The sequence below is a fragment of the Erythrolamprus reginae genome, chromosome 4, assembly GCF_031021105.1.
Source record: "Erythrolamprus reginae isolate rEryReg1 chromosome 4, rEryReg1.hap1, whole genome shotgun sequence".
Classification (NCBI taxonomy): domain Eukaryota; kingdom Metazoa; phylum Chordata; class Lepidosauria; order Squamata; family Dipsadidae; genus Erythrolamprus; species Erythrolamprus reginae.
Window position 1 is genome coordinate 130614687 of NC_091953.1, and position 14217 is coordinate 130628903.

The following is a 14217-nucleotide window of genomic DNA, read 5'->3' on the forward strand; positions in this document are numbered from 1 at the left end:
TTACATCTATAATTCATTCTAAATCTTAATCTTAAAATTAAACAGAATGGCAGGGAGACTTTAAAATTTACCGCATTATTTAATTTATTGAGGGTTGTACTGCTAAGGAAGAATATATCAGCAAGGGAACATTAGGAACTCGGCTATGGAAGGTCTCTTTTATTACAGTTCAGATTAAATGTCTGAATTCTTGTCAAGAGTGAATAATGTGACCCTCATGAATTCCAAGGGAAGGTATTTAAATACTTGTAAATATCTTGTAGCACTTTTCAACTACGTCTACAGTTTCTTGATCAACCCAAGAGATGACCTGGTGAGAGAAAACAGAACTCTGCAAACAATATTTAGCAGGCTCAGTTTACATCAGGAATAACCTATTATAAGACTGCTGATCTTAAGAAAGCTATTCACCCATTTTTAAAATGATTTCCCAAAGCAGCTACATCCAAATTAATTGCAAATTTCATTTTGGTGGAGTTCTGAGCAATTTCATCAATCATTTTGGTTATATAAAGCTAACTAGGCCCAGCACATAGGTGCTGTAAAAATCTAAAGTTACTAGATGACAGCAAAGGGATATAAACCATTCTTTACTGCTATTCTATTTTTTTTCTTCCTCCTCTTCCTCTTCTTCCTCTTCCTTTTCAAATTAAACCTAGCAGCTTCATAGCAATAACATTTACACTTATATTATACTTCACAGTGCTTTTACAGCCCTCTATAAGCGTGGTGTTTTACAGAGTCAGCACATTGCCTCCAAACAATATGGATCTTCATTTTATCCACTTTGCAAGGATGGAAGGCTGAATCAACCTTGAGCCTAGTGGGATTTGAACTGCTGAATTGCAGGCAGCCGGCAGGCAGCAGAAATAGCCTGCAGTACTGCACTTTAGCCACTGCATCACAACAGTGGTTCTACTGCAGTATTCTACAGTTCATGTTGTACAATACTATGGAAGTGAAGATTCTGTGTATATCCTGCCACATGTCTATAAAACCAAGGCATTATGTACTCTACCTGGCCAAATGATGGAGGGTGACGCCACATACCCCAATCCATTGGCCATTATTTTGGGAGATTTAGACAAGGCAAACCTGAGGAAAGAGCTAACAAAATACATTCAGCATATCAATTGTCCCACTAGAGGCAAGAATACTTCAGACCATTGCTACACAACATTAAAAGATGCTTCTCAGTTTTTACCACTCAAGAGGTATAAAGAGTCTGGAAGTATAGCTGATAGGGAGGTATATAAAATGAGACAGAAGGAGGCGAAACAGATAATATATGCTGCTAAAGCCTCAAAAGAGGAAGAAATTGCCAAATCTGTAAAGAAGGGGGATAAAACCTTCTTCAGATATATTAATGATAAGAAGAAGAAAAACTGCGGCATCACGAAGCTTAGTACCGGGAATAATACATGCATTAATGGGAATAAGGAGATTGCTGACCATTTCAATAGCTACTTCTGTTCAGTTTTCTCAAAAGACACCTTACAAAATAATACTATAGAGGGATATAGCATTGCTTCCAGCTGTACGGATTCAGCTCCAGTGATCTTAGAAGCCGATGTCTTAGAAGAACTTGAACGATTAAAGATAAATAAGGCAATGGGTCCAGATGGCATCCACCCCAGAGTTCTTAAAGAACTCAGATCTGTCATTGCTACCCCCCTGACTGATTTGTTTAACCAATCCTTGTTAACAGGAGAAGTTCCTGAGGATTGGAGAATGGCCACTGTTGTGCCTATTCACAAGAAGGGCAGTAGAGAAGAAGCTGGTAACTACAGGCCAGTTAGCTTGACATCAGTTGTAGTTAAAATGATGGAGACTCTACTCAAAAAGAGGATAAATCAGCACCTAAAAAACAATAACTTATTAGACCCAAATCAGCATGGCTTTACTGAAGGCAAATCATGTCAGACTAATCTCATTGATTTCTTTGACTATGTCACAAAGGTTTTGGATGAAGGTGGTGCCGTGGATATTGCCTACCTGGACTTCAGCAAAGCCTTTGATACGGTTCCACATAAAGAGCTGATAGATAAATTAGTGAAGATTGGACTTAATCCCTGGATAGTTCAATGGATTTGCAGCTGGCTGAAGCGTAGACATCAGAGAGTTATTGTTAATGGCGAGTATTCTGAGCAGAGTCAGGTTACAAGCGGTGTGCCACAAGGATCTGTTCTGGGTCCTATTCTTTTTAATATATTTGTGAGTGACATAGGGGAAGGTTTGGTAGGGAAGGTTTGCCTATTTGCCGATGACTCTAAAGTGTGCAATAGGGTTAATATTCCTGGAGGCGTCTGTAATATGGTAAATGATTTAGCTTTACTAGATAAATGGTCGAAGCAATGGAAACTGCAGTTTAATGTTTCCAAATGTAAAATAATGCACTTGGGGAAAAGGAATCCTCAATCTGAGTATTGTATTGGCAGTTCAGTGTTGGCAAATACTTCAAAAGAAAAGGATTTAGGGGTAGTGATTTCTGACAGTCTCAAAATGGGTGAACAGTGCAGTCAGGCGGTAGGGAAAGCAAGTAGGATGCTTGGCTGCATAGCTAGAGGTATAACAAGCAGGAAGAGGGAGATTATGATCCCACTATATAGAATGCTGGTGAGACCACATTTGGAATACTGTGTTCAGTTCTGGAGACCTCACCTACAAAAAGATATTGACAAAATTGAACGGGTCCAAAGACGGGCTACAAGAATGGTGGAAGGTCTTAAGCATAAAACGTATCAGGAAAGACTTAATGAACTCAATCTGTATAGTCTGGAGGACAGAAGGAAAAGGGGGGACATGATCGAAACATTTAAATATATTAAAGGGTTAAATAAGGTCCAGGAGGGAAGTGTTTTTAATAGGAAAGTGAACACAAGAACAAGGGGATACAATCTGAAGTTAGTTGGGGGAAAGATCAAAAGCAACATGAGAAAATATTATTTTACTGAAAGAGTAGTAGATCCTTGGAACAAACTTCCAGCAGATGTGGTAGATAAATCCACAGTAACTGAATTTAAACATGCCTGGGATAAACATATATCCATCCTAAGATAAAATACAGAAAATAGTATAAGGGCAGACTAGATGGACCATGAGGTCTTTTTCTGCCGTCAGACTTCTATGTTTCTATGTTTCTATGTTTCTGGTGCATAAAAAAGAGGCAATTTTTAAAGGTTTCTTTGTTTATTTGGCCTCTTAATATCACCAGGAAGATGCAGTGGAGCTAAATGGCTTGTTTTATTGATCATTTTAATGATTATTTTAACTTTTTAAACATTAATAGAATAGAATAGAATAGAATAGAATAGAATAGAATAGAATTTTATTGGCCAAGTGTGATTGGACACACAAGGAATTTGTCTTGGTGCACATGCTCTCAGCGTACATAAAAGAAAAAGATACATTTGTCAAGAAGGAAGGAAGGAAGGAAGGAAGGAAGGAAGCAGGGAAGGAAGGGAAAGTGGGAAAGAGGGAAGGAAGGAAGTATTGCACAAATGCAATTATTGTGTTGTTACCCAAATTTTGGCAATATGAAGTCAACTACCTTTGGGGGCTATAAATAAATTCTCTAAAGTTTCATATGCCTTGCAGCTTGTACTGATCCACATCTCAGGAGGAGAAATGTTTTAATATTCATTAGGGGTCTTTCTTCTATACATTGTTCAGTGACATTTTAATGTACCAGGACATCTGCTACTGATCTTAAGGTGACCATCTGTGTGAAGATATGAATTTCCAAGTAGGGTGGGAAAGAGAAGCTGTTGAATTAAGAAGTTCAGCTGCATTCATTTCAGGCTGAACACCTTCTTTTTTCCATTACAGATGTATTTTACCCAGTACTGCTGATTATGTGTTCAACCTGTTAAGGAAGCTCATGTCTTTATTTTGCATAATTCAAATTCCGCCTCGACTTTTGTATTTTATTTCTCTCTGAACTCACAGCTAAACTGTGTTTCCTATCCGTGTACGTCTGTAATACATCAGTAGCTGAGCATAACAATTCATGCATCTGATGCCGAGAATTTATTCCATGAAAACTTATGGCATAATAAATTTATTAAGTCTTTAAGTTGTCACAAGTCTCCAGTTGTTTTCGCTTCAAAAGAATATAACATAGCTACCCTGCTGGAGATTATTATGTTAACTATCTCTTTCTCCAAACATGTTTTTAATATTATTATTGTTTCTTCAGCCCTTTGTTGTTATTTGACTATCTTGCACCGTGCTAAAGTAGTTGCTCATTTCACTTGAGCATGGAAACTTCATAAAAAATGGAAAAGCTTCAATAATCTTAAATCATTTGGCACTGTTCAGATTTCAACCCCATTTTTTTTCCTTTTTTTTATTAGCACTTCCATTCGGAAGGTACCAAGCTTCTACAAGATTTAAAATTATTGGAGCATTTAAATTTTTTATAAGCTTTCCAGTGAAGATGTGACTGTGGTTTTGGACTTGTAAAGTGCAGCACAATTTAAATTTAATCTAAATTATTTAAATGCGTCAGGCTTCAGGGAGGTGTTCAATCTTTCAAACTGGAATTCATGTTCAGAGACTGGAGCTAACCTATAATGTCAATGCTTTCATCATTTTAAACCCCTTTTGGGTAGTGTTCATAGACGGTCTCTTTCCTCCCTACTGTCAGTTTGCTCATTTAAAAATATTTGTTTTCCTCTCTAATAGATGCAGGAGAAATAATGGTGACTGGCACACAAAGAAGGGTTTGCTGAGAAATTCTCAGAAATTAAAATGGAATACAGTGGTACCTCTACTTAAGAACTTAATGCCTTCCGTGACCAGGTTCTTAAGTAGAAAATTTTGTAAGAAGAAGCAATTTTCCCCCTAGGAATTAATGTAAAAGCAAATAATGTGTGCGATTGGGGAAACCACAGGCTTTCCTCCCAGGAGATTCCTAGAGAGGCCCCGTGGAGGCTTCTCCCCGCCTTTTACGGTCCTGTTTCCTTCCAGGAGATTCCCTGAGAGGCCCCACAGAGACTACTATCTCAGGGACTGTCTTCTGCTGCACGAATCCCAGTGACCAGTTAGGTTCCACAGAGTGGGTCTTCTCCGGGTCCTGTCAACAAAACAATGCCGCTTGGCGGGACCCAGGGGAAGAGCCTTCTCTGTGGTGGCCCAGGCCCTCTGGAACCAATTCCCCCCAGAAATTAGAATTGCCCCCACCCTCCTTGCCTTCCGTAAGCTACTTAAAACCCACCTCTGCCACCAGGCATGGGGGAATAGAGATACTCTTTCCCCTAGGCCTTTACAATTTTATGTATGGTATGTCTGTATGTATGTTTGATTTTTATATTAATGGGTTTTTAATCGTTTTTAGTATTGGATTATTATTGTACCCTGTCTTATTATTGCTGTTTAACCGCCCCGAGTCTCCGGAGCAGGGCGGCATACAAATCCAATAAATAAATAAATAAAATAAATACTCCCCACCTTTTCTGGCCCTGTTTCCTCCCAAGAGATTCCTAGAGAAGCCCCACAGAGGCTACTCCCCACCTTTTCTGGCCCTGTTTCCTCCCAAGAGATTCCTAGAGAAGCCCCATGGAGGCTTCTACCTGCCTTTTCCTGTTACAGTTTTGGAGGCTCGGGTTTTTAAGTGGAAAATGGTTCTTGAGAAGAGGCAAAAAAAATCTTGAACACCCGGTTCTTATTTAGAAAAGTTTGTAAGTAGAGGCATTCTTAGGTAGAGGTACTACTGTATAAGATACCGTATTGGAGATCCTGGAAACTAAGTAGAGATAAGATACACTGTGGCCTATCTAGTGGTCGATGCTGCTGTAAGTTTTGCTATTCCAGTTAGTACATCAGTGGAATACATGGTGCACCACAACATATTGACTTTCAGATGAGTTATTTATAATACTGTGGTGGGATCTGTCCTCAGATCAACAGGTCCAGTAAAAGGGAGATATATATATTAAAAAAATGCTCGTGAAGATAATATTTGCTCAAGGATCATCTGAAAGCTACAGATCATGCTTTCCTCCACGTATTTAAGGATATCTCTGTAGGCTATAGAATTTAAATTTCATTTTATATTAAATATCTATTTAAATATCTCTAAATGTTATGCTATGACATGAAGAATCCATGCTGATCTGGCCGCTTAAGATAATTTTGAAAGTTAAGGTTCTTATTTTTACTCATTTTATGCATATTGTAGGGACGTGGTGGCTCGGTAGGTAAGAGGCTGAGCTTCTCAATCAAAATGATCAGCAGTTCAAATCCCTATTGCCATGTAATGGGGAGAATGCCCATTATTTTTCCCAACCTAGCAATTCGAAAGCATGTAAAAATGCAAGTTGAAAAGTTAGGAACCACTTTTGGTGGGAAGGTAACAGTGTTCCGTGTGCCTTTGGCATTTAGTCATGCTGGCCACATGACAATGGAGACTTCTTCAGCTTTGAAATGGAGATGAGCACTGCCCCCTAGTGTCGGGAATGACTAGCACATATGTGCGAGAGGAACCTTTTATTTTTTTCTTTTTTGGTCTCTGACTCAAGTAATGATGTGTCCATCCATTCTCCGAATGTCATCTTATCCAATGAAAAAGTTCTAAACATTTATTGCAGGAGAGACGGAGTAACGACACGGACACAAGAGCTGGATTTAAAACTGGGTCATTTTATTAAAATAAATTTGCATAATTTATTTAATTAAATTAGCATAATTAACATAACTAACTATGACCCAAACAATGGACCTGCAGGGTCAAACAATTGCTTCCGGGGCGGAAACTGACGTCAGATAAACTTCCTGGGCAACTTATGGGCGTAGCTCCATGCTAGTCCAGGTGAGGGACCCCTCCCTCACCTGAGACCCTGCCATGCACTTGCATGTGGGAGGTCCCGCCGGCTAACCCCTAACAGGGGACTTAAAGGTGCGGGACCCAAAGACAGGTTCCCCCCAACTGCTCAGGTCGCTTCCACCACAAGCTTGGAGAGAACCTGTCAATCATCCCCAAAGATGCCCAATAGAGAACACGCAGTTGCTAAACCACCACCCAATTTTCCGCCCCTAACCTGCCTACCCAAATGACCAAAGGTAAGCCAATTAGACTAAACAGCAAGCAACCCCTAACCACTTATCCTTCTCCACAGTGTGGAATAGGCAAAAAAATGGCTTGGCTAACAGGTCAGGCCGCAAAAAATTCCTATTCGGCCCCCTAGGGCGACCCACAAAAGCACACTGAAAATAGGGAGGGCGGGCGGGTGTCTGCTTTCACCAACTGTCCGGGCGAAAAGGCTGAGCCGGGGCCTGCACGCCCTTTTATAGGGCTCGCAGGCCCCGCCCGGACAGCGTCACGATCGGGCCGTTCTGGCCCGGTCCTCGGCTGAAGTCTCGCGCAATCTCGCGAGACTTCGACCAAAAAACATGGTGGCTACGCCGTGTGTCCAGCGTCTTCCCGGCCCCTGCCTGCAAAAGGCGCCAGCGGGTAAGTCCGCCGGCGCTATTTTTGAAGATGGGATTCTTCATGTTCCTGAGACAATAAGAAATAATAATAATAATAATAATAATAATAATAATAATAATAATAATCCCCTGTGAAAAACGATAGATCACTGTAGTTCATAAAATCATCTACCCCTATGTCTTACCTGCCAGTGAATACTTCAGCTTCAACCACAACATTACATGAACACACTATACGTTCAAATTGAATGCAAACCGCTCCAAACTGGACTGCATAAAATACAACTTCAGCAACAGAGTGATCAATGCCTGGAATGCACTACCCGACACTGTGGTTTCTTCTCAACCCCCCAAAAAACTTTATTTTTAGACTGTTTACAGTCGACCTCACCCCATTCCTAAGAGGTCTGTAAGGGCCATGCATAAGAGCACCATTGTGCCTACAGTCCCTGTCCTACTGTCCTATTGTCCAAATTTCCCTACTTGGCTAATGTTTATGTTTATACCAATACCTGCTATCTTGTACATGTTTGACAGACAGACAGACAAACAAACAAAAATCAATAAAATACCAATTCAGGGTCAAAAGCCTTAAAAAAGGCTAATGACACTTGTGAGTTGTGTTTGTGCATGTGAGTGGACAGCACAATTCATTGTACTGCAGTCTAAACTTTTTACATCCATTGTCCTGGAGACAAAACACCCTTGTTTTCAGAGTCCTTCTCTTCGTCCCTTCTTCGCCTTCTCCAGTTGTTGTTTCGTGTGGATTTTTGAACAACGGCAAATGCAAAATTCTCACCGTCCTGCCAGACCAAAATCTGCTTCACCAGATGGCTCCAATTCACTTTGGTTGGATCCTGCAACGTTGGATTTATGTTTTTAATCTCTCCTGAAGAAAGCAAAGCTTACAAATACCAGGACATCTCCAAATACCAAGATCTCACAGTGTGGGGAAGGCATCTTCTGTATCCCTAAATTGTGGGACAGGCATTAAGTAGCTGCAAACCAAAAAACTGAAGTCCCTTAATCTTTTCTTCTTTGGCCTCTGAGAACGAGATTTAAGGTTCCAGGGTTTCCCGTAGCATCTTTGGTTCAGCTAGGCAGCAAAAATAAAGAAATAAAAAGAGCAGCTGACTGCATTAATAATACAGAACACATAGTTACTCTGTCTGTAATCACGGCATTCTCCTCTCTGCAATGTTACAAAACAAATCCTTGCCATGATTATTTCATCAGGGCACAGTAGGTGGAAATGAATTAAGTATGTTTTGAACGAGTGTACCAAGTCTGCCCTGGAAAACCATTATAAAATTTGCAGCAAAGTGGCAACTTAAATGATGAGAGAAAGGCAGAGGAAAAGCAAGCGACCATAAATATACAAGAGGAGCCTTTCTGCTCGGGTTTACTACGTACCAGAAGAGGAAATAAAATGAAAAAGGAGGCGAAAAAAAAAACCAACGACAGAGAATCTTCGTAAACTTAAAAGAACAGTTCTTGTAAAATGCAGAAATTTGTTATGAAAGTTAAAGATGGCAGGAAAAAAATAAAAGACTTATGCTTGCTGGAAGGCATACGGCATAAAATGTGTGAGTCACCTGTAACAGTTTATTGCAGGATGTAAAAAACAAAACACCTCTGGTTTTATTCTTGTTTGCCTGGGATTGCAAAAGCCAGAGATAGATGAATGAGGTTGAGGAGTGATGATGGGTGATGACATTCTCAAGCACAGAAAACAGAGCTCAAGTTTGACTCAGCCTTCCATCTTCCAAGGTCAGGTAATATGGGGGCAATATGCTGACTTTGTAAACTACCTAGAGACGGCTGCTATAATTGGGGAGTTGAAGCTACTAGTAATGATGGGTGAACCTTGGTGTCCTTAGCAACCTGCCGGTATATGTGATGTGTACGTGTACGTATTGAGTTCTGTGGTTCTAGTACAAAATGAGGTCAATGGTTCTCATTCTTAGTGAGACATATCAGTATAGAAGGATAGATGATAATGCATGCCTAATAATGTAATTAGACTTCCCTCCCTCTCTTCCTTCCTCCCTCCCTCCCGTCCTTCCTTCCTTCCATCTTTCCTTCCTTCCTCCTGTCCTCCCGGCCTTCCTTCCTTCCTTCCTTCCATCTTTCCTTCCATCTTTCCTTCCTTCCTCCCGTCCTTCCTTCCTTCCTTCCTTCCATCTTTCCTTCCTTCCTTCCTCCCATCCTTCCTCCCTTCCTTCAATCTTTCCTTCCTTCCTTCCTTCTTTTGTTTTCATGTTTACAAATCTCTTAAGGTCAATGGTTCTCATTCTTTAGTGAGACATATCAACATGAAAGGATAGGTGATAAAAAATACCTAATGCTTTGATTATATTTCCCTCACCCCCTCCCTCCTTCCTTAATCCCTTTTTTCCTTCTTTCGTTCTCATGTTTATAAATCTCTTAATTGTGTTAGCTCACTTTTGCTTATTCCTTTTATGTACTTTGTTTAATTTACTTAATCCAAAAGGGAACAGCATGAGCACCGGTGAAATTTATTTGGTTTTCACTTAAATGCAAGCTGAACTAATTTTCAGTTCTCCAATCCATGTAGTTAGCAGAAGCAAGGTTGACTTGAAGATTTATGACAACCACAACAAATCTAAATATGAATCAGAACACAAGTGCCTGCTGATCAATGTTCCCACCCCCATCTCCCACCCTTGCAATTTGCAATGGATTTAATTACCAGATTTGTACAAAATCTGTAAATTATAGGAAACAGATTGGGGCAATGTATACAGAGAAACAAATCACATTATCTGCCATTTTTCTTTATAATCTGTTTCATTAATCATATCTTGTTGCTGTATTTCTTTTCTTTCTTTTCTTTTTTACTGTTTCAGATGCTCAGAGTCACTTATGAGGTATGGATAGCTGTATAAATCAAACAAATAGATGCAATTCATTTTCTTTCTTCTGTTCAATTGTGTCCGAGTCTTTGTGGTTGCTTGTATAAATCCCTACATTTTTTTCTTGGCAAAGGTTTTCAGGAGTAGCAATACGATAGCACTTAAGACTTATATATCACTTCATAGTGCTTTTACAGCCCACTCCAAGCAGTTTAAAGAGTCAACATATTGCCCCAACAATCTGAGTAGCTTGCCACTGCTTCCTTTCAAGGGAGCTGAGAGAAAATAATTGGTCCATAATCACCCATCTTGTTTTGTGCCCAAAGAAGGACCAGTACTCATGGTCTCCCACTTTGCCTACAAGTTAACCTAATCTTTCAATGCTATACCAAGCTGGTCTTATACGGTACATGCATACAGACACCAAAATCAGCATCTTTAAGGTAATTTTATCTCATTGTTAAGGTTCTATTCTTCTTCTTCTCCTTCTCCTTCTCCTTCTCCTTCTCCTTCTCCTTCTCCTTCTCCTTCTCCTTCTCCTTCTCCTTCTCCTTCTCCTTCTCCTTCTCCTTCTCCTTCTCCTTCTCCTTCTCCTTCTCCTTCTCCTTCTCCTTCTCCTTCTCCTTCTCCTTCTCCTTCTCCTTCTCCTTCTCCTTCTCCTTCTCCTTCTCCTTCTCCTTCTTCTTCTTCTTCTTCTTCTTCTTCTTCTTCTTCTTCTTCTTCTATATATGTGTTAGTGGAAGAAATTATTCTTTGGGCAATGAGCTTTGGTGAGCTGTGCAAGTATCTAGCATCTTTTCATCTTGAAACACATACTTGAATGAAGATGCCTGTGGACAAGTGTACCGTCTTGGTTGGGTGAAGGAGCCACTACAGATTATCAGGTTTTTCAATGAAATACTCTCCTATATTCAAGTTTGATTCATATGCATGGCATGAAGATTGAAACCTTGTAGGGATCTCAATATATATATTTTTCTCTACGCTCTACATCAAGAATATTGCTGCTGAGCCACAAAATATCAAGTTATATCCTAAAATGTGTGAAAAGGTTCTCAGAAACTCTCCTAACCCAATTAGCAGACTCCTTTCTGTGGTTTTAGGTATGCCACTGAGTAACCTTTTCATCCAACATGGAAACATGCCAATGGTCTCCAAAGAACAGAATAGAATAGAGTAGGGTAGAATAGAACAGAACAGAACAGAATAGAATAGAATAGAATAGAATTCATTATTGGCCAAGTGTGATTGGACACACAAGGAATTTGTCTCAATGCATAAGCTTTTAGTATACAAGTAACAAATCATGATCCTAATCATCATAAAATGGTTTGGATACACAAGGAATTTGTCTTTGGTGCATATGCTCTCAGTGTACATAAAAGAAGAGATACATTTGTCAAAAATCATGAGGTGCAACACTTAATGATTTTCATAGGATACAGATGAGCAATCAGGAAACAAACGTTATTGGTATAAATTGTAAGGCTAGAAGCAACAAGTTACAGTCATATAGTCATAAGTGGGAGGAGATGGGTGATAGAAATGATGAGAAGACTAATAGTAATAATAATGCAGCCTTAGTGAATAGTTTGACAATGGTGAGGGACCAGAATATCTCCGAGACCGCCTTCTGCTGCACGAATCCCAGCGATCGATTAGGTCCCACAGAGTGGGCCTTCTCTGGGTCCCGTCAAATAAACAATGTTGGTTGGCGGGCCCCAGGGGAAGAGCCTTCTCTGTGGCGGCCCCGACTCTCTGGAACCAGCTCCCCCCAGAGATTAGAACTGCCCCTACCCTTCTTGCCTTTCGTAAACTCCTCAAAACCCACCTTTGTCATCAGGCATGGGGGAATTTATCTCCCCCGGGCCTATATAATTTATGCATGGTATGTCTGTAGGTATGTTTGCTTAAAAATGGTTTTTTTTTTACTATTTTAAATTTTAAATTGTAAATTATTAGATTTGTCATGAACTGTTTTATTGTGTTGTGAACCGCCCCGAGTCTACGGAAAGGGGCGGCATACAAATCTAATAAATAAATGAATGAATGAATGAATGAATGAATAAATAAATAAATAAATAAATAAATATTTGTTTAGCAGAGTGATGGCGTTCAGAAACAAAACTGTTCTTGTGTCAGGTTGTCTTGCTGTGCAGTGCCCTATAGCAGTGATTTTCAACCTTTTTTGAGCCACGGCACATTTTTTACATTTTAAAATCCTGGGGCACACCACCAACCAAAATGACACCCTAAGACACTTTCCTTTCTTTTTCCATCCCTGTCTCCTCCCCACCCTTGCGTGTGTGTGTGTGTGTGTGTACACACACTCTTGAACCATTTCCAAAAACAGGTGAGGCCTGGGGGTTTTTTGTCTCTTATTCTTTGGGTGCTTTTTATCATATGCTTTAAATCAAGAGTCACTTCTCTCTCTCTTTTGTTTCTCTCTCTTTCCTCTCATTCTCTGTCTCAATCATTTTCTCATTTCTTTTTTCCTCTCCTTTTTGCTCATTTATCTCTCTCTCTCTCTCTCTCTTGCTTTCTTTCTCTCTCTTTCTCTCTCTCTCTCTCTCTCTCTCGCTTTCTCTCTCTCTCTCTTGCTTTCTCTCTCTCTCACTCTCCCAGCAAAAAGTTGCGAGACTGGAACCTGAGCTTCCTTTTTCGCGGCACACATGACCATGTCTCGCGGCACACTAGTGTGCCACGGCACACTGGTTGAAAAACACTGCTCTATAGCATCGTTTTGAGGGTAGGAGTTGAAACAATTTATGTTTAGGATGCGAGGGGTCAGTAAATATTTTCATGGTCCTCTTTTTAACTTGTGCAGTACAGGATAAGGAATACAAAAACATACCTATTTAAGAAAACCAAAAATATTTAAGTATATAAAATTTTGTACAAGCCTTTTAAAAGGGCAGACTGATGCAGAATCAGAGTAAAAATTGCAAATCGAACTTGCAAGTTTGTCCGTCTTCACATTGTTCTGTCGGGTTCTCTGGTAGACTTCTCCCAAAAATTCACAGGTACAAATTTCAGACACACACACGTTTGAAAATTCAAAACAATGTTCTTTATAATGAAAATTTACTTAAACTAAGCCCTCTTTTTGTAGAGCAAAGAGCACTCGTCTCCAAACAAACGGGTAATTTGTACAAGTCCCTTATCAGTTCTGTGATACTTAGCTTGCAGCTGTGAGGCAATTCACAGTCTTTCTTCTTTCACAAAGTGAAACACACTTTGCTCTGGTTTAGTTTCAAAGCGGAGAAAAATCAGCACACAAAAAGTCAAAGTCAGTAAAGCAGTCACGAAACACAACGATCAGATAATCCTCCACAATGGCCAAACCCACAGGCTGCTATTTATAGCAGCCTCACTAATTACCACAGCCCCACCCAACCACAAGTGGCCTCATTTTCTTTGATAATAATCTCTCAGTTGTTGTTGCCCATGCATCGCTCTCCTCATGTGTAGTTGTATCATTAACTCTTGTTCTGAATCCAAGGAGGAGCTAGATAATTGATCTCCTTCTGAGCTGTCTGCCACACTCTCCTCCTCCCTGTCACTCATGTCTTCTTAGTCAGAGGAGCCTTCATCACAGATTCCACCGGGGGCAAAACAGGCCTGCAGCATGTGGATGTCTCCCCCACATCCACAGTCGTTGGGGCAGGAACTGGGCCAGAGCTAACCACAACACACATGCAACATTCAAGTTACTGAAATAACCTGGATTACAATCACCTTCATAGATTGGACACAGGTCACTTAGGGAAATGAGAATAAGAAGGGTAATTCTTTCAGTTAGAAAAATTCTTAGAACAGCAAAACAAGGACTCTATCTCGTTCCGTGCAGAATATTAATTCAAATAATACTATATGGTAAATAGACTTTTAAAAATGGTGTTATTCAGAA